At 51.8% G+C, this 22,202-nt stretch overlaps 1 long non-coding RNA gene across 1 annotated transcript in view; it reads left to right on the top strand.

The window, feature by feature from the left end:
- The first annotated feature begins 14,102 nt into the window (after positions 1-14,102).
- LOC137570687 (uncharacterized) overlaps positions 14,103-22,202 on the top strand; it is a 34,681-nt gene continuing 26,581 nt past the window's right edge. The window contains exon 1 of the long non-coding RNA XR_011031137.1: positions 14,103-14,181. This is a non-coding gene — a long non-coding RNA (uncharacterized lncRNA). The remainder of the gene's footprint in view (positions 14,182-22,202) is intronic.

The following is a 22,202-nucleotide window of genomic DNA, read 5'->3' on the forward strand; positions in this document are numbered from 1 at the left end:
TTCCCAGATCTGTCATATATCTGGGGTTCCTGAGATGGCAGCTTCGCCAAACGTGGGGGAAGTGTAGCATGAGCCCCAGTGCTGGTTCTGAGGAAGTTTCAGAACATTCTGAGGTAAGGACTGCCAGTTAGGCAGTTTGAAAATGCCCTGATGATACCACAGGGGTCCCACCCCTCATGTCTGGTATCAGGGCGCTGGGTAAATCGAGACAGACCTGAAAATGTTAATAAATCTGCCCTGACCTGTACGGTTCTGTGAGATAGAGCCCATATATGGTTAAGGCATGATTTCTGGCCCCCAGGACAAGGGAAGGACTCATCTCATGTTCTAAGGGGGGGTGTGGGCCCGCCCTCACTCCCTCCTACTGAATCAGGGGCATAAGAATGGCAGAGGAGCCAAACTCAGTGTCCTCCACTCTGAAAACACCTTGAACTCATCAGGTGCCAGCTTGAGGATATGCTGGCATCCACCTGGTCTGAACTCTGATTGAAACCCAGAACTCTGTTTTTCCCACAAAAAGGACATCTTTCCAGGAACTAAGTATTTTTCTCCCTTCTTTTATTTTTTATACTGGCTATTACTGTCTTAATAATTGTGATTTTAATAATTGTCTGTATATATTAATTATTTATATTGCGTGAATAAACGACTTTCTCCAAGTCATTCACTGTCTGCTACCCTGCTTATCAGCACACGCAGAACTGATCCCGGGTCTCTGAAGATACGCTACTGTTTGTTTGTTGTTGGCTAGACAGAATACCGTGTGTTTAACCGTTTTATTTGCAGGACTAGTCAGTCAGTTAGTGGGCTCCACGGTCCCATGGTAACCGCGGTGGTGGCAGTTTACTCTGAACCAGTGGGTGAAGTTGTAATCACCCGTGTCTCACAGGCTCCCTTCTGAGTTGTCTGCGGCTAATTCTTAACGGTTCCTGCGCATTGACTGCGACCAGAGTTCGCACGATCTGTGCGCTAGCACCGTTTAGAGGGCTAAGTGCGGTCAGCCACTAGGGCTCCTGTGACAGCGTTAGGCAGCAGTTGGGACCTGTGTTGTGCTGAAAGTATCTGCGATAGCGCTAGCGCTATTGAGAAACGAACTAATTCGTTGGTGTAGCTGGAAGGCAATATATTTTTTATATATACAGAGAGACTGTGTAGCCAGTACCCCTCCCCAAAAGTTTTATTTTATTTGGCATGGAAATGTCCGGGAACTACAAGCTCATGGCCGTATCCGACCTGGAAAATCTTTGTCAGCTGCGGGGCATTGACACCCTCCGCAGGAACAAACAGGACATGGTAAATGACTTGTTTCAATGGGATACCCAGCAACCGCGGGAGCTGGATGTGTCTGCTGAGGTAGACGCTGCCCCATCTGACTCAAGGCAAGGGGAACCAGAGGCTGAAGATCCTAGGCGTACAGAGGTTGAGCATCCTGCGGGCCCTGTTGCAACAGTTACGCCAGAGACTGTCAGTATGGACCCCAATCCCAGAGTTTCTGAAAGTACTCGCCTGGAACCGGCCAGTACTGGACTGTCCGTTTGTACTGATCCGCTAATGCAGCAGGCATTACAAAAGCTGATGGACACTGACCTGGACAAGTACCTGCAGTACATGCGTGAGGAGCGCCAATCTGCAGAAGCGCGGACAGAGCGCCAAATGCGGGAGGAACGGGAGCGGCAAGCTGCTGCTGAACGCCACGCGGAGAGGGATGCCGCTGAGCGAGAACGGGAGCGCCAACGACAGCATGAGCTAAACATGGTAAAAGTGCAACAGGCCAGCCGGAGTTCACCGCCCAGTCTCCCTGCTGAAGGAGCTGCAGCACCCGTAAGTGCAAAATTTAAATTTGCTAATATTGAGAAAGACACAGACATTGACTTGTTTTTGCGGTCTTTTGAAAAAGCATGCCGTCAGTATCGTTTGTCCCAAGACCAGTGGGCCAGACATCTGACACCTTTGCTGCGCTACAAAGCGCTTGATGCCTTCGCAGAATTGCCTGCGGAGAAGGATAATGATTATGCTGCTATAAAAGACGCTATCATTACTAAGTACCAGCTGACGCCAGAAGCCTATCGGAAGAAGTTCAGGGCCTGGCAGAAAAAGTCTTCTGATTCGTACCGAGATGTGGTCAGCAGCTTGCTTACCACACTCCGCCAGTGGACTCTGGGCCTCACCAAGGGGTCTTATGGCGTCCTGGAGGACTTGATAGTCCTCGAACAATTTCTGAACATTTGCCCTGCTGATGTACGACAGTTTGTGTTAGAACGCAGGCCGGCTTCAGCCACTGTCGCTGCAGACCTTGCTGAGACTTTTGCAACTACCCGGGTGGCTGATACCCGCAGAACTGTCCCATCCAGCTGGAGAGGAGGTCAGCCCAATACTCTGGCAGACTCTCCTGCCCCTGTGAGCCGTCCGCCACAGAGGCCACCCAGCGCAGCTGCTGCACCCAGGCCTGCAGCGCCTGGAGAGGTCACCTGTCACTACTGCCGCCAGCCCGGACACATGAAATTCGACTGTCCGGAGCGGAGACAGACACCACCAGCACCTGGATCATCTGCATCACCTGCACCTCACCCACAGCAGAGGCAACCCGCCAGCGAACCACAGCCTGGATCATCAGATTTTGTCCTGTTTGCCCGCGGAAAGGAAATCCGCGACCGAACCGACCAGCAGCAACGTGTTAGAGTGAACGGCAAAGTTGTCACCGAATTTCGAGACACCGGAGCTGACATCACGTTAGTTCACTCACACCTTGTGCCAAAGGAGAGCATCAGCTCCAGCCGATCCCTTGCCCTCACTGGAGTAGAGGGCACCCTTTTTCACATAGCCCACGCGACAGTGAAGCTGGATTGGGGATTAGGGATCCACGAAAGGGTTGTTGGGGTTATTAAGGATCTCCCAGTCCCTGTGTTGCTGGGGACTGATTTGGGCAAGCTGGTGTCCTACTATGAACCTGCCACGACCGCCTTGTCGCTCATGGAAGGAGACGGACTCTCCACCCACCACCAGGTACTTTATACACTTAGGGGAGCACCAGGGGGAGGCGGGTTGAATGTGCCCAGTTCAAGGGTACCAGGTTCAATAGTGCCTGCTTCAAAGGCACCTGAGTTTGATGTACAGACTGTCTGTTGTGATGATGCTGTAACTGTACCTGAGTTTACTGTACAACCTGTCTGTAATGAATGGACACTATATCCGTAAGGACAGTCCCTATATATGTAACAACAGAGTTGGTCACTCTTATATAAAAACAGACTAATTAGTTAAGTAGAGTGCCCCTTTAGACATCTCTTGGTGTGGAGAAATGCATATCTATATACTTCATAAATTCTTGTGGAGGTCTTTGCTTATCCCCCACTCTGACATTTGTCTGAGTGGTGTAGCTATTCCACTTGCAATTACTAACACACAATGATCGAGAACAGTCGTATTACTATAGCTCAGTCGATGTGTCAAATTACTCTAGACCTGCGTAGTATAAGTGCACATACAGCTGTTTGCTGATAATGGCTGAGGACATATAGAAAAGAGGTGCTATATTACAAAGTGCTTGTATATGAGGTTTCTGACATGTTTCACCCTAACGGCTTTATCAAAGAAGTGCTATACATATATACAGTTGCAAGAAAATACACCCCCCACCACCAAAATGTCCCCCAGCAAAAAGCCCCAGTTAGAGCTCTAACTGGGGCTTTTTGCTGGGGGACATTTTGGTGGTGGGGGGTGTATTTTCTTGCAACTGTATATATGTATAGCACTTCTTTGATAAAGCAGTTAGGGTGAAACATGTCAGAAACCTCATATACAAGCACTTTGTAATATAGCACCTCTTTTCTATATGTCCTCAGCCATTATCAGCGAACAGCTGTATGTGCACTTATACTACGCAGGTCTAGTGTAATTTGACACATCGACTGAGCTATAGTAATACGACTGTTCTCGATCATTGTGTGTGAGTAATTGCAAGTGGAATAGCTACACCACTCAGACAAATGTCAGAGTGGGGGATAAGCAAAGACCTCCACAAGAATTTATGAAGTATATAGATATGCATTTCTCCACACCAAGAGATGTCTAAAGGGGCACTCTACTTGACTAATTAGTCTGTTTTTATATAAGAGTGACCAACTCTGTTGTTACATATATAGGGACTGTCCTTACGGATATAGTGTCCATTTATTGTTTTCCCTCAATCGTTTACTCGGACAGTGTATGTCTGTCTGTAATGAAAAAATGTCTATACCTGTCAATGTCATTACTGCATGCAATGATGACTTGAGTAATGTCCGTCTGTGCCATTCTGACAGTGTACCTGTGCTAGCAGTACCGCGCAGCTGCACTGCTCAGAACCCGAGCTCAGAACAGGTGGAGGGGGTTCCGGCCTCCTCCCCCTCCTCTGACCGCAGGGATGAGACCTTTCAGCCGCTGGCCTCGTGTGACATGAGCCAGTTGGCTGAAACTGACAGCGCCGTATTCTCAGTCGCACTACAACGTGACCCAAGCCTGGAGGTGCTCAGGCAGCAAGCCGCTGAGCCCCTCGCAGACGGGGCCGCTTTCAAGGTGTACTGGGAAGGTGGGAGACTGTACAGTGAGTCTGTACAGCCCCCTACAGGTAGATCCCACGCGAATACCAAATGGCTTGTGGTCCCGAGTGCGTTCAGGGGACATGTGCTGAAATCCGCACATGGTAATCCTCTGACAGGGCACTCGGGTGTCCGCAAGACACTTGCCGGTATTCGGAACCAGTTTTATTGGCCCCGGATGAACAGGGATGTAGCAAACTACTGCAGGGCATGTGCCGTCTGTCAGGAGCTGGGAAGGTCCAGGGATTCCCGCGGGGTTCCCTTAGGTCCACAGCCACTTAGCAGGGGAACCCTGCGTGGGCTGGCTGTTGACCTAACCAACGCACTGCCCGTTGTCAGCAGTCCCGGCAGACACCACGTCCGACTGCAGTGGCGCAAACGCCCTGTCCAGAACGGTCCATGTCGGGTCAACCCTGAGGGTAGCAGACCGCGACCGGTCCAGGGGAACCGAGCCACAGGCTCCAATAGGTTTTCCCGCCGTACCGGCAACTCGAGGCCCGTCAGCCAGGTTAGCGGCGCCACCACACATCTTGCTGATGCATGTCTATCTGCCTTCTCCCCAGGGGGTGCTGTCACGGACGGTTGCGGGGCCGCAGACGCGTCCTGAAACCGCCCATGAAGAAAAAGCGATCGCACTCGATTCCCTGCATCGATTGCGCTTCAAATCGATACAATCTGGGTTGAGTGTGTAGGGGCAGCTGAAGTCCTTTTCTTAGCAGAGAGAGCACCATCCTAAAGGCTGGATGGCTCTTTTGATATGCTAATGAGCCTGAGCCTAATCTGCCCCGGAGAGTCCCTGGCTTCAAGCTGTGCTGATGGCCCATCCATCAGGTATAAGGTGACAAGCACCATGGCAGAAGCAATCTAGTTGGGGGGAAGCCAGACCCACTGGCTCCCTCCCAGCAGGGGAGGTGACACCTAGCTGGCTGCTCCAAACTTCAAAGAGCCTTTGCCTGGGAATAACCTGAGTCTCATAGCATATCCATAACTTCCCAGATCTGTCATATTTCTGGGGTTCCTGAGATGGCAGCTTCGCCAAACGTGGGGGAAGTGTAGCATGAGCCCCGGTGCTGGTTCTGAGGAAGTTTCAGAACATTCTGAGGTAAGGACTGCCAGTTAGGCAGTTTGAAAATGCCCTGATGATACCACAGGGGTCCCACCCCTCATGTCTGGTATCAGGGCGCTGGGTAAATCGAGACAGACCTGAAAATGTTAATAAATCTGCCCTGACCTGTACGGTTCTGTGAGATAGAGCCCATATATGGTTAAGGCATGATTTCTGGCCCCCAGGACAAGGGGAGGACTCATCTCATGTTCTAAGGGGGTGTGTGGGCCCGCCCTCACTCCCTCCTACTGAATCAGAGGCATAAGAATGGCAGAGGAGCCAAACTCAGTGTCCTCCACCCTGAAAACACCTTGAACTCATCAGGTGCCAGCTTGAGGATATGCTGGCATCCACCTGGTCTGAACTCTGATTGAAACCCAGAACTCTGTTTTTCCCACAAAAAGGACATCTTTCCAGGAACTAAGTATTTTTCTCCCTTCTTTTATTTTTTATACTGGCTATTACTGTCTTAATAATTGTGATTTTAATAATTGTCTGTATATATTAATTATTTATATTGCGTGAATAAACGACTTTCTCCAAGTCATTCACTGTCCGCTACCCTGCTTATCAGCACACGCAGAACTGATCCCGGGTCTCTGAAGATACGCTACTGTTTGTTTGTTGTTGGCTAGACAGAATACCGTGTGTTTAACCGTTTTATTCGCAGGACTAGTCAGTCAGTTAGTTGGCTCCACGGTCCCATGGTAACCGCGGTGGTGGCAGTTTACTCTGAACCAGTGGGTGAAGTTGTAATCACCCGTGTCTCACAGGCTCCCTTCTGAGTTGTCTGCGGCTAATTCTTAACGGTTCCTGCGCATTGACTGCGACCAGAGTTCGCACGATCTGTGCGCTGGCACCGTTTAGAGGGCTAAGTGCGGTCAGCCACTAGGGCTCCTGTGACAGTATTTAACACTGCCAGGGAGTTTAGTGGCAGCAGGAAGAGCCGTCATTCGGCGCTCCCGGCGCCCAACTTACCCGCAGCGTACAAATACTAAGGGCTCAGACACACTATAAGCAATATTATGAGCACTTTTTAGCCATCAGAACTTTTTGAGAGCTTTTTAAAAAGGGCTCCAGTTGACTTACATTAAAATCATGGTAAAATCGTGATCGCAGTAAAATCACTCAGAAAAGCACTAATAGTGTGTGCAGAGAAGGGGAGAAACAGTGAGGAGAGAAAAGCTGAAAGAGAGGGAAGAAGATATTTAAGTGACAAGACAGTATGTTCTGTGCAGCACTGCGGAAGATGGCGGCGCTATATAAATACTAAATAATAATAACAATAATTTGCCTCACCAGCATTGCACTTTCATTTAGCTTTCCTGTATAAGAAGAAGACACAGCCAGCCAGCACTAGGGGAAGAGGGAAACAAAGGTGAATGAGGGAGGGCTGGTACCAACCAAGAGTGCTTCTGAGCATTTTTCAAATCGACAGAAATTTGAAAAGCGCTTGGCTAATGTTACCCAATGAGGGTGTTCTCACAGCAGCGTTGTGATTTTTTTCAAACTCGCAAACACGTTGCATGTAGCAATTTTTGGAGCGAGTCGCTCAGAAAATCGTTTCACAAAATCGCACTCGAAAATTGCTAGCAATTGCTATTGTGATTTTGGCATTCACTAGCCCAGTGAAAGGAGGAGTAGAGAGAGACTGAGAATAGCCTGAGATAGAGCAGAGCTGTATTGCAGTCTCACATCACACAGAAGCTACTTGCCTATAATATGACTCCTGGCCCTGCCAGTCTCTCACACAAGTCAGAAAGCAGCCCTCCTGGAGTCTAAAGACTGTCAAAAACTTTTCAACTTGTTTAACGCCTTATCCACACATGCAGTCATTATAACATAGGGGAGAGACCAGACAGCTGTTTGCCCACTAACCCTCCAGGCAAGCTCTGCATCATGCTGCTTATATTTATCAGCTTGCCTGCCCTCTAATTGCACTTTTATCAGCTAGCCTAGTGTTTCACATTGCCTACAACAACAAACTTGAATACACCAGACTGGCCCTAAATCACTGAATGAAAGGTGGCCTTGGGGAGATTGCCTCCCTTCCCCCCTGGCCAGTCCGCCTCTGGTATGATGGTGAATGTCAGTAAGACCACCACAGTGACTGTCAGGCACAGTACACATAGTGCTCACATTAGGCAGGATATAGTATCCATGTGTCAGTAATTGTGTTTGATGACAGGCTGGGAGGGATGGGGGGGGGGGGTAATGATGGTTGAATGTCAGTGAGACCACCACAGTGACTGACAGGCACAGTACACATAGTACTCACGTTATATGGTCTATATTGCTGAAGTGATGCACAGGCAGCAGAGGGCACCCCCAGCACAGCCAGACTGGACGGCTCCTTCCCTGAGGAAATCATTGCATCACATGTCCTTAACTCGGAAGCTGCCAGCAACATTTCTAAAAAGCTACAGTCCAGTCTGTAGGATTTATCACAGGAAACAGCCCTGCAGCCATCATTCCAGTTACCAGTGACCTCCTCCACCACACAGAAAGTACTCTGCAGCCAGCCAATACAACACGACAGGAAGCACAATACAGGAAGCACTATGCAGCCAGCCTGTGGAGCTCAGGGGCAGCTTAAAGGGATACTGTAGGGGGGGTCGGGGTAAAATGAGTTGAACTTACCCAGGGCTTCTAATGGTTCCCCGCAGACATCCTGTGTCGGCGCAGCCACTCACCGATGCTCCGGCCCCGCCTCCAGTTCACTTCTGGAATTTCTGACTTTAAAGTCAGAAAACCACTGCGCTTGCGTTGCCGTGTCCTCGCTCCCGCTGATGTCACCAGGAGTGTACTGTGCAGACACAGACCATACTGGGCCTGCGCTGTGCGCTCTTGGTGACATCAGCGGGATCGAGGACACGGCAACGCAAGCGCAGTGCCAACTGCGCCAACACAGGATGTCTGCGGGGGACCATTAGAAGCCCCGGGTAAGTTCAACTCATTTTCCCCCGACCCCCCCCCTACAGTATCCCTTTAAAAATACTGCGCATGTGCTAAGCCTCCAGGAGAAAGGTCACGTGATGCAGTGTAATTCTACACGATTTTGATACTGAGCATGCGCGGCAGAGTAATCCTTAGGGCAGCGTGATCAGACACAACACCGGCATGCACACGCCAGTCACTCACAACATCCTCCTGTTTCACACACTCGTCATTCCATTCTCTCTGGCTGCTTGCAGATTACCACATGTGGGGGCGGGGCCAATACGGAGGGAAAAAGAAACTGGCGACATCATTGGTCAATGGGAGGGACAAAGGCTGAGGCTAGGCTGCGGTGATTGGTTTAGCAGGGCTGAGGGGCGGGACTGTCTTGTCTGCAGGCATATTTATGGGCATTGCAGTGATTCATACAGAAATCCCAGACACAAAAAAGTAACACTATTTATAGAAAGTTTGTTCATTAACAGACAGTTGGCAATGTGTTGTGGGCGGGGTTTGGCGCTTACATCCTCATCATCTAGCTCAGCCTGCAGCTATCCTTATGGGCTGAGGCTGAGCCTGTCACACGAAACCCCGCCCCTGACCAATCACTGGCAGGGAGCGAGATTTGATGTGAAAAGGTGGGAGCTTTGAGTAGTACTTCCGTACTGTGCATGAGTATCAGCTGATCTAGTCTGGAGTGGAGTGCTCACAGCCTACCTGCCTCCCTCCTCCACCAGGGCCAGCAGCAGAAGCCAGCCTCATGCCTCCTCCACCAGGGCCAGCAGCAGAAGCCAGCCTCATGCCTCCTCCACCAGGGCCAGCAGCAGAAGCCAGCCTCATGCCTCCTCCACCAGGGCCAGCAGCAGAAGCCAGCCTCATGCCTCCTCCACCAGGGCCAGCAGCAGAAGCCAGCCTCATGCCTCCTTCACCAGGGCCAGCAGCAGAAGCCAGCCTCATGCCTCCTCCACCAGGGCCAGCAGCAGAAGCCAGCCTCATGCCTCCTCCACCAGGGCCAGCAGCACAAGCCAGCCTCATGCCTCCTCCACCAGGGCCAGCAGCACAAGCCAGCCTCATGCCTCCTCCACCAGGGCCAGCAGCACAAGCCAGCCTCATGCCTCCTCCACCAGGGCCAGCAGCACAAGCCAGCCTCATGCCTCCTCCACCAGGGCCAGCAGCACAATCCAGCCTCATGCCTCCTCCACCAGGGCCAGCAGCAGAAGCCAGCCTCATGCCTCCTCCACCAGGGCCAGCAGCAGAAGCCAGCCTCATGCCTCCTCCACCAGGGCCAGCAGCAGAAGCCAGCCTCATGCCTCCTCCACCAGGGCCAGCAGCAGAAGCCAGCCTCATGCCTCCTCCACCAGGGCCAGCAGCAGAAGCCAGCCTCATGCCTCCTCCACCAGGGCCAGCAGCAGAAGCCAGCCTCATGCCTCCTCCACCAGGGCCAGCAGCAGAAGCCAGCCTCATGCCTCCTCCACCAGGGCCAGCAGCAGAAGCCAGCCTCATGCCTCCTCCACCAGGGCCAGCAGCAGAAGCCAGCCTCATGCCTCCTCCACCAGGGCCAGCAGCAGAAGCCAGCCTCATGCCTCCTCCAACAGGGCCAGCAGCAGAAGCCAGCCTCATGCCTCCTCCACCAGGGCCAGCAGCAGAAGCCAGCCTCATGTCTCCTCCTCCACCAGGGCCAGCAGCAAAAGCCAGCCTCATGCCTCCTCCACCAGGGGCAGCAGCAGAAGCAGCCTCATGCCTCCTCCTCCACCAGGGCCAGCAGCAGAAGCCAGCCTCCTGCCCCAGCTGTCCTCACAGTAAGTATCTGAGCTCATTCACTTGCTTTTAAAGGGAAATGTAACTGAGAGGGATATGGATGTTTCCTTTTAAACAATAACAGTTGTCTGGCAGTCCTGCTGATCTTTGGCTGCAGTAGTGTCTGAATCACACACCTGAAACAAGCATGCAGCTAATCCAGTCTGACTTCAGTCAGAGCACCTGATCTGCATGCTTGTTGAGGGGCAGTGGCTAACAGTATTAGAGATACAGGATCATCGGGAGAGGTAGGCAACTGGTATTACTTTAAAAGAAAAAATCCATATCCTTATCAGTTTAGGTTTCCTTTAACCTCCTGAGCGGTCTGGACGAGCTCAGCTCGTCCATCACCGCCGGAGGCTGCCGCTCAGGCCCTGCTGGGCCGATTTTTATCAAATAAAGTGCAGCACACGCAGCCGGCACTTTGCCAGCCGCGTGTGCTGCCTGATCGCCGCCGCTCTGCGGCGATTCGCCGCGAGCAGCGGCGAAAGAGGGCCCCCCTAGCCGCCTGAGCCCTTAGGTTTCCTTTAACCTCCTGAGCGGTCTGGACGAGCTCAGCTCGTCCATCACCGCCGGAGGCTGCCGCTCAGGCCCTGCTGGGCCGATTTTTATCAAATAAAGTGCAGCACACGCAGCCGGCACTTTGCCAGCCGCGTGTGCTGCCTGATCGCCGCCTCTCTGCGGCGATTCGCCGCGAGCAGCGGCGAAAGAGGGCCCCCCTAGCCGCCTGAGCCCTGCGCAGCCGGAACAAAAAGTTCCGGCCAGCGCTAAGGGCTGGATCGGAGGCGGCTGACGTCAGGACGTCGGCTGACGTCGATGACGTCACTCCGCTCGTCGCTATGGCGACGATATAAGCAAAACAAGGAAGGTCGCTCATTGCGGCCTTCCTTGTTTGTTCTGGGCGCCGGAGGCGATCGGAAGATCGCCTCCGGAGCGCCCTCTAGTGGGCTTTCATGCAGCCAACTTTCAGTTGGCTGCATGAAATAGTTTTTTTTTTATTTAAAAAAAACCCTCCCGCAGCCACCCTGGCGATTTAATCAGAACGCCAGGGTGGTTAAACAATACCAGTTTCTTGGCTATCCTGCTTATCCTCTGCCTGTAATCTTTTTAGCTATTGACCCTGAACAAGCATGCAGCATATCAGGTGTTTCTGGCATTGTCTGACAAGATTAACTGATGCTTGTTTCTGGTGTGATTCAGTCACTACTGCAACCAAATAGATCAGCTGTATAGCAAGGCGAATGGTATTGTTTAAAGGGAAAATACTTTTTGCAGCCTCCATATCTCTTGTTGCAGTTGTCCTTTTTAAATTATAGATGAGGCATAGCCAAGGTGAGTGGGATATTGGAGGCTGACCTATTTATTTCCTTTTAAATAATGCACATTGCCTGGCTGTCCTGCTGTCTGTATGACTGATATTGTGGTTTCACCCCTACCACAGTGTGATGCCATCCTGATATGGTCCTGACAGTTTGCTGTCTGTAATCCTCTTTGCATCGAGGGAAATAGTGCTTGCTTGGCAATAGGAAGCCATTATCTCCCTCTGTGCATAGAACTCTCTAACATTCCATACAGATCACCTGGCAGAACTAAAGCCTCCAGTGATAAATTTTCAGAATAAAAATCAGAGAGGGGAAAGATTTTATCATGGGCAGATGCTGACTAAATATTCTATAATAAATGAATGTTGTAAAAAAATAAGCAATTTTATTCATTTGTCATTTACAGTGCATTTTAATCAGTTTAGCTTTACTTACCTGGAGCCTCCTTCAGTGCTGAAAGTCTGTATAGTCCTCCCTGCAGTTCTGCTGTCACCCATTCTTCTGTTGTCCCCTCCGTAGCAGTGGCTTTTGTGTAAGCATGGGTGTGTGATGCTTGTGCTGCCTTGCCTGGGAGCATTCTATGCAGTACTATTGCGCAGAACACTCCTGGCCACAGCCGTGACCATGAGCGGTGCATGCACCCATGCATGCGCAGAAGCCGCTGACCCATATGGAGTGGATGAATGGGTGACAGCAGAACTGCGTCGAGGGACACAGACTTCTCGGGGCTGCAGGAAGTCCCAGGTAAATAAAGCTACACTGATTTCATTTGCCTCATGTTTGCTTCATGTGCACCAGTAGAATTTTTAGAAGATAGTGAACATCACATGGAATCGGGGCTTTACGAGTAACCCCCAGTAGGTAAGCAATAGTGTAACCCCTGGCCTCCCAACAGCATACTGAGTTGCAAACCTCACTTATGGCGGGGTTCATTAAAAAAAATTATTTTTTTTTCTGTACTGATGCTCTGTGTACTTTCAAGTGTACAAGCATTTATACTTGGGGCTTCCTCTAGCCCCTTGAAGCTTGTGGGCTCCCTCGCTTACCTCCTGGGCTGCTTTGTTCCTCCGCTGGCTGGAATGGGTAAAGCCATGACTGGGCGCAGTCATGATCCAATGTGTATACCTGGCTGCCCCCCCCCCCCCATGGTGCTTCTGTGTCCAGTAGCACACTGTACCTGCGCAGAATGCTCCTAGCCACAGGAGTATGATCAAGAATGTGCATGGCTGCAGATTTCCAGCACTCCCAGACTACCGAGCAAGACAGTGGAAAAATGGGCGGGACTGGGAGGATGATGAGGAAGCCAACAGCCTACAGGCGGAGCTGGAGGAAGTACTCAGGTAAGTATAAATGCTTGTAGTTCTTTGGTTTCCTTTAGGCCTCTTTCAGACAGGAGGCTGGATTGTGCGCTTGTTTGGTAGTTCAGTCTCCCAACTGCTGCCTGTCAGTGCATTTCAGGTGCAATTTAAACACAGAATTGCTGCGGTTCTTAGATGACGCTTGTCAAGCACTAACATGCAGTGGTGTTGCGCAGCAGAGCACAGTGACATGTCAAGTCTGAGCATGGCTGTGGCCACGCTTAGATCTGACTTCAGTGCTGATACCGAGGCGCTAACAGGTGCCCAGCTGGTGCTGGAGAGCAGCTGACAGGCAGTGAATGAAACGCCTGTCTGAAAGTGGCCGTTTATGGTATTTCTGTGGGGGAACACAACTGCCGATATTTAGTGGTAAACCGCTGCACTATGCTCCTGATCTTCCAGGATCCTAACAATGAAATGGTAACCATTCTCTGATGTCAATTTTATGCTAATTGTATGCAATGTTTGCTGCTTAGAATTGGAACAATAAAATATAGCCAGTTTTTGTTGAAGAGCCCCTGACTAGGGATCATCAATGATAAGCAAATAAGTCCAAGCTGGTGCAGGATTATGCAAGTTTTACATACAAATATATGAAGCTTGAAAATGGACCATGACCTTGGCAGAATTCATTTGTCCCATTTCCAAGCTGCATATATTTGCATATAAAATTGCATGATTCTGATTTAACTTGGTAGTATTTGCATCTCATTGCCCCTCCCTACTACTGCATTGTGGGAGTTCCTGCCCCCTGCACACTGGTGGGTGGGCTCCTTAGCTCAGCCTGTAAGCTGTTTTCTGACCACTGACCATCAGTCTGTCAGTGTGTAAGTTCTTGGGAATTTTTTGGAAGGTGTAGGTTATCTAGAAGATACCGTGTGTATCGTTGCTTCCAGACCTGACAGTTTGCTGTCAGAACCTCATTGCATTGTGGGAAATAACAGCCTTTTCCAACTGCCAAGCATGCAACTTCTCCCTGTATGCATATACTGCAGGAAATAGAGGTGTAGAAAACGCTGGCACTGCAGTTAGTGGACTCCTGAATAGGTGGGAGGGGGAGGAGATGGCTCAAACCACACAGTCAGGTACGGATGGGTGAATCCCCAGCGTGCTCAGGCAGCAGTGTGTCTGCATCAGTAAGGGCCGGTGCACACCAAAAACCGCTAGCAGATCCGCAAAATGCTAGCAGATTTTGAAATGCTTTTTCTTCTTTTTCTATGGCGTTTTGCGGATTGCTGCAGCGGATTTCAGTATAGTACATTTCATATATTGTTACAGTAAAGCTGTTACTGAACAGCTTCTGTAACAAAAACGCCGGCAAAACCGCTCTGAACAGGCGTTTTTCAGAGCGGTTTGTGTTTTTCCTATACTTAACATTGAGGCAGAAACGCATCCGAAATCCAAAAAATGCCTCACCTCAGCATTTTTCGTTTCTGCAAAATGCCTCCCGCTCTGGTGTGCACCACCCCATTGAGATACATTGACCAAGCGGATCCGCAGCCGCAAGCGGCTGCAGAAACGCTGAAAAAGCCGTTCGGTGTGCACCAGCCCTAAGGAAGGAAGGAAAGCGGCACTGCTGTCAAACACAATTTATTGCTCCAAAAAAGGCAACATGTAAAAACATGCATGCATAATAACAACGTGGTAGGAACACATACCCTGAGGTGGATTGTTGTGGCGTGGTGGTGGGTGCAGAGGGAAGGAGAGCCTGACGGCCGTTTCGCGCTATGCGCTTCTATGGAGGCTGCCTCCGTAGAAGCGCGAAACGGCCGTCAGGCTCTCCTTCCCTCTGCACCCACCACCACGCCACAACAATCCACCTCAGGGTATGTGTTCCTACCACGTTGTTACTATGCATGCATGTTTTTACATGTTGCCTTTTTTGGAGCAATAAATTGTGTTTGACAGCAGTGCCGGCGCTTTCCTTCCTTCCTTACTGATGCATATACTGCAGACAGCGGTAGAGGACGGTCGAGTGGAACACGTCTGTGTTCGCGTTGCTGGGGGGGAGGGAGAGCGCCTGTAGCTTAGCGCCTGTATCTTAGCGCCCATTTTTGGGTGGCTTTTTTACTAGTAGATAGATAATTCACTTCCTATTGGTTTTAGATATTCCAGGCTTGCATATTTGTATGTAGGGATGAGCAGGCAAAATTCTGTAACTTGATTTTGTAATTTTTTTTCTTTTCTTCTTCTCCAATACCAGTTGCTTGGCAGAGCTGCTAATTAGGGGTGGTCAATCAGATGCAAATCAGTTTGAGTTGGTGCAGTGTTTGTTTTTTATTTTACCCCTGTAATATCTATATCTGTTAATAAACCTTTAATGACTGCCGCCTGTAGGGATCAGTAGTTATTGCAAAGGCAATAGTTTTGGGACCCAGTGCTGTAAAGATGCATTGCTCTGCCATTACCTAGTGATGCATATGTACAGCACTGGGGCCCCTGACCTGTTGCCCTAGCAATCACATCTGATCACTACTGACATGTATGCTTGGGATAATGGTCTGCTGCATGCCCAGCTAGTAGTGAAATGAGGTATCCCTGTAATCGGGAAGGGCCAAACTGTGGCAATTGTCATGTGGAAACTGAGTGTTTTCTGCATCCCCCCCCATCAATACTGTTCACAGCATGTTTTGTATTGACACGTATAACCGTCAATACCGCTAGGGAGGTTAACAAATATATATTATCTGTATCTGGAAATTGATTGTATGGGACCACTGATAGACAAAAATCTCCTAACCAATCTGATCAGGTTAATTAAATCTCTATCTGATTTTTGGATCCATTCGATCACTCTGTTTGAATTGGTTAGGAGATTTTTGTCTTAGTGGTCCCAAACCAGCATTCCTGAATGCTTATGTGAAGAATTGTTTGTAAACAATCATCTGGCAAATTGTACCATTGGACACCTTTTTAAAGCCTTGCTCATCCTCACTTAAGTTAGATAGGGGTCTAAAACACTTTTTAATTCCTTTTGGGTGCCAATTTTCCCATTTTGAGCTATATTTTGTCTCCTAGTTGCACCCCATCCAATTGGGATAGAAATGTTTCAAGTGCAGAATTTGACATGTATTTTGGTTTGCATTCATGCCTTGCCATAAACTAAATGTTTAAGCTACTGTGTATACCTTACATGTACTTGCGTACAAGACTTTCTGCATCATTTTTTTTATTTATTTATTTTTTTGATGACGTGATATGTTTATGCTGCCGCTGGCAGTCCTTGCACTTGCTTGTGATGTTTTGGTGTGATTTGCATGCATATTTTTTTTTATAAAAGGGAAACGTACTAGGCCATTAAATATCAGTATTCTATACACAACAGGGTCTTCCCCTAGGCAGGTTGTTAAAGGAAACATTATCTGAGAAGGGATATGGATGTTTCCTTTTAAAGAGACACTGAAGCGAACTAATTTTGCCTATTTTACCTTATAATTCGCTTCAGTGCTCTAATGCCAAGTAATCCGCCTTGACCCTGCCGCTCAACGAGGGCTGAAGAGCCCCCAAATCCCTCCGCAACTATCCACGACCAACTTGGTCGTGGATTTTGGTGCGCTGGGGGGCAGAGCTTCCAGCTGTTGCTCTGCCCCTCCTGACGTCATTTGCTACGCGATTGACACTATTCTACCAAGTGTCAGTTAGCTGCAGGGACCTCCTGCTCTCCGGAGAGTCCTTCCTGCAGTACAGCCAGGGGCTTCTATTCCTTAGGAGTCCCTTGGCTGTAGTACAGTCAGATTACCAGGGACTCTGGCTGCCAGAAGATCTCTATCCCCTCTGTTAAGGAGATAGTCCCTGCACAGCCCAGGGCCACCTGCTCCTCAGGTGGTCTCTGGCCTGAGCTGCCTGTGTCTCCCGCCTCTCGGGAGATAGCCTACCGTTACTCCTAAGACTTACACTTCATTAGGTGTCCAGAGGTTAGTCATACTTGTATTATTGGTGATTCTGCAGATCATCAATCATATTCTCTCTGTGTGCTGACACCAATCGTTACACAATGCTGCTAAGATCATGTACATTTGGCCCTGTCCATAATACATCACCTTCTGGTGCATGGCCATGCCCTTTTTTCACTGCAATCATGGGATGTGTGGGCCCCAGGTTGAAATCTCTTTGGTGGGCCCCCAGTGTCCCAGTCCGACCCTGTGTGCAGGTACTCTGCTGGGGAATGAGGAGATTCTTCCTCAATCACACATTCTTCATGCACAATCTGAACCAGGTTTATGGGTGATGGACAACACCCCTGTGTTCAATGTGCACAACATTCTCAGTGGATTCCCTGCAGCTCTGTGGGTAGCGCATACGTAGAGTATAGTACTAGAGTGTGTAACAAAGTAAACCTGAGACAGATGAAAATAAAGTTTTATACATACCTGGGGCTTCCTCCAGCACCCCTTCAGGCTGACCAGTCCCTCGCTGTCCTCCTCCACCACCTGGATCTTCTGCTATGAGTCCAGGTACTTGAGCCAGTCTGGCGTAGTGCGCATGCACACACTCCGCCGCCGGGAGCGTACTACACCTGCGCAGCACTATTGCGCAGGCAGGCATCAGGGGGGGGACATCCGTGACTCCCGTCACGGGCCCGGGCCTGCAGGGGGGCCCCATCCCCGCCGCGGCCCTAGCGGGTGCTGCCCGGCCGCCGCTCAACCTCCCCTGGCCGCTGCTCCCTCCCTCCATCCCTCTAGCCGCCGCTGCGTCAGACCCCGATCAGGCGGCGACAATAGTGCGGACGCTAGGACCCAGCGCCCGCACTGATATGCGGAAGTGACGACACTTCCACATATAGAGCGGGTGCGTCCAGCGCCTGCTCTTACTGGTCGGGTCGCCGCTGATCTTGAGGTCTGATGCTGCTGGCAAGGTAGGGGAAGCAGCGGCGGCGGCTGGGGGGGGGGCCTCCCTGTCACTCACTCACTAGCTAAAGGGGCTCACTGTCACTCACTAGCTAAAGGGGCTCACTGTCACTCACTCACTAGCTAAAGGGGCTCACTGTCACTCACTCACTAGCTAAAGGGGCTCCCTGTCACTCACTCACTAGCTAAAGGGCCTCCCTGTCACTCACTCACTAGCTAAAGGGCCTCCCTGTCACTCACTCACTAGCTAAAGGGCCTCCCTGTCACTCACTCACTAGCTAAAGGGGCTCCCTGTCACTCACTCACTAGCTAAAGGGGCTCCCTGTCACTCACTCCCTAAAGGGGCTCCCTGTCGCTCACTCACTCCCTAAAGGGGCTCCCTGTCACTCACTCACTCCCTAAAGGGGCTCCCTGTCACTCACTAGCTAAAGGGCCTCCCTGTCACTCACTCACTAGCTAAAGGGCCTCCCTGTCACTCACTCACTAGCTAAAGGGCCTCCCTGTCACTCACTAGCTAAAGGGGCTCCCTGTCACTCACTAGCTAAAGGGGCTCCCTGTCACTCACTAGCTAAAGGGGCTCCCTGTCACTCACTCGCTAAAGGGGCTCCCTGTCACTCACTCACTCGCTAAAGGGGCTCCCTGTCACTCACTCACTCGCTAAAGGGGCTCCCTGTCACTCACTCACTCCCTAAAGGGGCTCCCTGTCACTCACTCCCTAAAGGGGCTCCCTGTCACTCACTCACTCCCTAAAGGGGCTCCCTGTCACTCACTCACTCCCTAAAGGGGCTCCCTGTCACTCACTCACTCCCTAAAGGGGCTCCCTGTCACTCACTCACTCCCTAAAGGGGCTCCCTGTCACTCACTCACTCCCTAAAGGGGCTCCCTGTCACTCACTCACTCCCTAAAGGGGCTCCCTGTCACTCACTCACTCCCTAAAGGGGCTCCCTGTCACTCACTCACTCCCTAAAGGGGCTCCCTGTCACTCACTCACTCCCTAAAGGGGCTCCCTGTCACTCACTCACTCCCTAAAGGGGCTCCCTGTCACTCACTCACTCCCTAAAGGGGCTCCCTGTCACTCACTCACTCCCTAAAGGGGCTCCCTGTCACTCACTCACTCCCTAAAGGGGCTCCCTGTCACTCACTCACTCCCTAAAGGGGCTCCCTGTCACTCACTCACTCCCTAAAGGGGCTCCCTGTCACTCACTCACTCCCTAAAGGGGCTCCCTGTCACTCACTCACTCCCTAAAGGGGCTCCCTGTCACTCACTCACTCCCTAAAGGGGCTCCCTGTCACTCACTCACTCCCTAAAGGGGCTCCCTGTCACTCACTCACTCCCTAAAGGGGCTCCCTGTCACTCACTCACTCCCTAAAGGGGCTCCCTGTCACTCACTCACTCCCTAAAGGGGCTCCCTGTCACTCACTCACTCACTCCCTAAAGGGGCTCCCTGTCACTCACTCACTCACTCCCTAAAGGGGCTCCCTGTCACTCACTCACTCACTCCCTAAAGGGGCTCCCTGTCACTCACTCACTCACTCCCTAAAGGGGCTCCCTGTCACTCACTCACTCCCTAAAGGGGCTCCCTGTCACTCACTCACTCCCTAAAGGGGCTCCCTGTCACTCACTCACTCCCTAAAGGGGCTCCCTGTCACTCACTCACTCCCTAAAGGGGCTCCCTGTCACTCACTCACTCCCTAAAGGGGCTCCCTGTCACTCACTCACTCCCTAAAGGGGCTCCCTGTCACTCACTCACTCACTCCCTAAAGGGGCTCCCTGTCACTCACTCACTCACTAGCTAAAGGGGCTCCCTGTCACTCACTCACTCACTAGCTAAAGGGGCTCCCTGTCACTCACTCCCTAAAGGGCCTCCCTGTCACTCACTCCCTAAAGGGCCTCCCTGTCACTCACTAGGTAAACAGGCTCCCTGTCACTCACTCACTAGCTAAAGGGGCCTCCCTGTCACTCACTAGGTAAACAGGCTCCCTGTCACTCACTCACTAGCTAAAGGGGCCTCCCTGTCACTCACTAGGTAAACGGGCTCCCTGTCACTCACTCACTAGCTAAAGGGGCTCCCTGTCACTCACTCCCTAAAGGGGCTCCCTGTCGCTCACTCACTCACTCCCTAAAGGGGCTCCCTGTCACTCACTCCCTAAAGGGGCTCCCTGTCACTCACTCCCTAAAGGGGCTCCCTGTCACTCACTCCCTAAAGGGGCTCCCTGTCACTCCCTAAAGGGGCTCCCTGTCACTCCCTAAAGGGGCTCCCTGTCACTCCCTAAAGGGGCTCCCTGTCACTCACTCACTCCCTAAAGGGGCTCCCTGTCACTCACTCCCTAAAGGGGCTCCCTGTCACTCACTCCCTAAAGGGGCTCCCTGTCACTCACTCCCTAAAGGGGCTCCCTGTCACTCACTCCCTAAAGGGGCTCCCTGTCACTCACTCACTAGCTAAAGGGGCTCCCTGTCACTCACTCACTAGCTAAAGGGGCTCCCTGTCACTCACTCACTCCCTAAAGGGGCTCCCTGTCACTCACTCACTCCCTAAAGGGGCTCTCTGTCACTCACTCACTCCCTAAAGGGGCTCCCTGTCACTCACTCACTCCCTAAAGGGGCTCCCTGTCACTCACTCACGCACTCACTCACTCCCTAAAGGGGCTCCCTGTCACTCACTCACTCCCTAAAGGGGCTCCCTGTCACTCACTCACTCCCTAAAGGGGCTCCCTGTCACTCACTCACTCCCTAAAGGGGCTCCCTGTCACTCACTCCCTAAAGGGGCTCCCTGTCACTCACTCCCTAAAGGGGCTCCCTGTCACTCACTCCCTAAAGGGGCTCCCTGTCACTCACTCCCTAAAGGGGCTCCCTGTCACTCACTCCCTAAAGGGGCTCCCTGTCACTCACTCCCTAAAGGGGCTCCCTGTCACTCACTCCCTAAAGGGGCTCCCTGTCACTCACTCCCTAAAGGGGCTCCCTGTCACTCACTCCCTAAAGGGGCTCCCTGTCACTCACTCACTCCCTAAAGGGGCTCCCTGTCACTCACTCACTCCCTAAAGGGGCTCCCTGTCACTCACTCACTCCCTAAAGGGGCTCCCTGTCACTCACTCACTCCCTAAAGGGGCTCCCTGTCACTCACTCACTCCCTAAAGGGGCTCCCTGTCACTCACTCACTCCCTAAAGGGGCTCCCTGTCACTCACTCACTCCCTAAAGGGGCTCCCTGTCACTCACTCACTCCCTAAAGGGGCTCCCTGTCACTCACTCCCTAAAGGGGCTCCCTGTCACTCACTCACACCCTAAAGGGGCTCCCTGTCACTCACTCACTCACTCCCTAAAGGGGCTCCCTGTCACTCGCTCACTCCCTAAAGGGGCTCCCTGTCACTCGCTCACTCCCTAAAGGGGCTCCCTGTCACTCGCTCACTCCCTAAAGGGGCTCCCTGTCACTCGCTCACTCCCTAAAGGGGCTCCCTGTCACTCGCTCACTCCCTAAAGGGGCTCCCTGTCACTCGCTCACTCCCTAAAGGGGCTCCCTGTCACTCGCTCACTCCCTAAAGGGGCTCCCTGTCACTCGCTCACTCCCTAAAGGGGCTCCCTGTCACTCGCTCACTCCCTAAAGGGGCTCCCTGTCACTCGCTCACTCCCTAAAGGGGCTCCCTGTCACTCGCTCACTCCCTAAAGGGGCTCCCTGTCACTCGCTCACTCCCTAAAGGGGCTCCCTGTCACTCGCTCACTCCCTAAAGGGGCTCCCTGTCACTCGCTCACTCCCTAAAGGGGCTCCCTGTCACTCGCTCACTCCCTAAAGGGGCTCCCTGTCACTCGCTCACTCCCTAAAGGGGCTCCCTGTCACTCGCTCACTCCCTAAAGGGGCTCCCTGTCACTCGCTCACTCCCTAAAGGGGCTCCCTGTCACTCGCTCACTCACTCCCTAAAGGGGCTCCCTGTCACTCGCTCACTCACTCCCTAAAGGGGCTCCCTGTCACTCGCTCACTCCCTAAAGGGGCTCCCTGTCACTCGCTCACTCCCTAAAGGGGCTCCCTGTCACTCGCTCACTCCCTAAAGGGGCTCCCTGTCACTCGCTCACTCCCTAAAGGGGCTCCCTGTCACTCGCTCACTCCCTAAAGGGGCTCCCTGTCACTCGCTCACTCCCTAAAGGGGCTCCCTGTCACTCGCTCACTCCCTAAAGGGGCTCCCTGTCACTCGCTCACTCCCTAAAGGGGCTCCCTGTCACTCGCTCACTCACTCCCTAAAGGGGCTCCCTGTCACTCGCTCACTCACT

The sequence above is a fragment of the Hyperolius riggenbachi genome, chromosome 4, assembly GCF_040937935.1.
Source record: "Hyperolius riggenbachi isolate aHypRig1 chromosome 4, aHypRig1.pri, whole genome shotgun sequence".
NCBI classification, from domain to species: domain Eukaryota; kingdom Metazoa; phylum Chordata; class Amphibia; order Anura; family Hyperoliidae; genus Hyperolius; species Hyperolius riggenbachi.